Source organism: Centruroides vittatus, unplaced genomic scaffold (genome assembly GCF_030686945.1).
Source record: "Centruroides vittatus isolate TY-2023 unplaced genomic scaffold, ASM3068694v2 contig_1309, whole genome shotgun sequence".
Classification (NCBI taxonomy): Eukaryota; Metazoa; Arthropoda; class Arachnida; order Scorpiones; family Buthidae; genus Centruroides; species Centruroides vittatus.
In genome coordinates this window covers 21,336-23,664 of record NW_027120832.1, presented here as the reverse complement: position 1 = coordinate 23,664, position 2,329 = coordinate 21,336, and the positions used below count along the sequence as shown (strand labels likewise).

At 34.2% G+C, this 2,329-nt stretch overlaps 1 long non-coding RNA gene across 1 annotated transcript; it reads right to left on the bottom strand.

The window, feature by feature from the left end:
• Positions 1-206: 206 nt before the first annotated feature.
• Positions 207-730, bottom strand: LOC136990115 (uncharacterized). The gene is made up of 2 exons (XR_010883003.1): positions 613-730; positions 207-540 (listed from the first exon to the last, which is right to left on the bottom strand). It is a non-coding gene; the product is annotated as an uncharacterized lncRNA (long non-coding RNA).
• Between the last annotated feature and the right edge of the window lie 1,599 nt (positions 731-2,329).

Below are 2,329 nucleotides of genomic sequence, written 5' to 3'. Positions count from 1 at the left end.
CCAACACTGGTCAAAATGGCAACTCGAATGGCTGGGAGTAGCGAAAGAGCAAGAAAATGGAACAAAAAATCTTAAAAAAAAAAAAAAAAATATTCTGACTCCGAATACGAGTTTGAAAACGCAAAAGGAATTTTTAGTTTCGAGAGCGATTTTCGGCTTTGGACCTGACATTCACCAGAATATTTACTGAAACAAGACAAACGAAATTAAGTATTTAAATTTTATTTTTGTACCCATAAAATCATAATTGCATTTTTTCTTTGACAAATATCGGAATCGTCGTCTCTATTCTCTATTGCGTTTATCATGGAGTAGATTATGTAACACTGTGTTAAAGTTTCTTGGGACATCGGCACTTAACTGTTTTTCTTTTACACAGTGGTAGTTTCAGTATCATGCACTCTACTCTGCAAATACCTACAATTTCTCTCGGTTGACAAGGTCTGATAGGAGGATTCTTGATTATCACGATCTGGCCTTGCCCGCCACTGCGTTGCCCACTACTGGTTTTCTGCGATGACTTCACCCCGTTGAACATTTCTGTAAAAGAAATAGCCTCCGCTATTACGGTTGCAAGATATAAATATAGATAAAGAAAGACAATCCACTCACTGCTGACACAAATGAAATATACCAAAAAAAGCACCTGCAATTTATTCATATTTATTTACTAACAACTCTTGCACCAATATAGATTCAATACAAATGCATATTCGCTATTCGCGTATTTATATACATTTATATCCTTAATAAATGGAACTATTAATTTAAGCAATTTCAAAAATTTGTGATTAAACAATTTTGTAACTAAATATATTATTTATTTTAAAAAAAATATGTTATTAAATAACACATAATCTGTGTATTTTCTTTCTTCAAATTGAAAATTGAAATCCCTTTGCGGCAATTTATGAAATGACACGAAACTGGAACCATTCATAAATATTCCGTGTCTCGTGTGACTTATTTTTCATTAAAATCAAAAAATTTCAATGAAACCAGTAATCACTTTTACTCGGACTCTATGATTTGTCTTTTTTCATTTATGTTTTTAACCTCCGGGCATCGCGTTTCGTGCGTTTTCTCTTCAGAAGACCCAAAGTTCATCCTCGTTTATTGTGCTTTCTTTGATTTAACTCTTTAGCAAGCGCATTGTGGGTTCGACCAGGCCCACAATGGGTGCCGAGGAAAGGGGCCCGACGTATCTGGACGGACAACCCCGAAGAAATTCTTGTGGATTTTTCGACTCAATCAAACTCAAGCAATTATCAAAAATATTGGTCATCGAACAATACTCTTGACGATTGCTTGAGTTTGTAATGACCTGCAATTTGAGAAAAACTTCTGTGCCATTTCCAATTCAAACACCTGCAAATTAAGATACAAACTTCACACATTGTGTCTTTAAATGAATTTTTTTGAATCATTTCCAATTTTATATTTTGATCGTTTGATGAAGAGATATCTAATTTCCAATTTGAATAAAGGAAATACATACAGAGATTATGCGCTATATATTATTTATAAAAATATATTTAATGACAAGATTGTTTAATCACAAATTTCCGTAATTGTTTAAATTAATAATTTTATGTGAGAGCCGGAAATGCCATCATTTTTGACAGACTCGAAGAGAAAACTACATCCGTTATGCCCAGTCATGGAAATTCCATGACTGGGCATAACGGATGTAGTTTTCTCTTCGAGTCTGTCACCTATTTTCTTATATGAAATTAATTATTTAATGTAATTTAATATTTTATGCCAAAAATTCACTTGCATGAAATTTTATCTTTATAAAATCTGATTCACTCACTTTAAACTTTGTTTAAATCTGACGTTTTAGGGCTTTTTCACACTATGACCGACTCGACTGACCGGTCCGAATGCTCTTACTACTAGTCGGTCCGATCCTTAAGATCGGACCGACTAGTAGTAAGAACATTCACGCTGAGTACGATTATATGTCGGTGGCCTCTAAGGACCAATCGGAACGCGTGTTACAGATCAAAACACTAGCCAATCATGGTAAGTTTTTCAATCTAAACAGAAAACATGGCCGTCATAGAAAGCGATCGTGCATTTCGAATTGTTTTAAAACATACTTCATTCGTATCCAGAAATTGGCAACCTCATCTATTGGAATGTTTTATAGTCAATCACGCACCTTCAACGTATAGTTTCTTGGAAATCTCCGTCCAAGAATTATATTTTAATGTTGTCTTTATAATCGGCTCGCCGAATATCATAAAGTCACGGATATTTTCTGACTTCGTTTATTAAAGCTTCCGAGAAAACTGTACCTTCCGCCATTTTCTAACTTCGGATA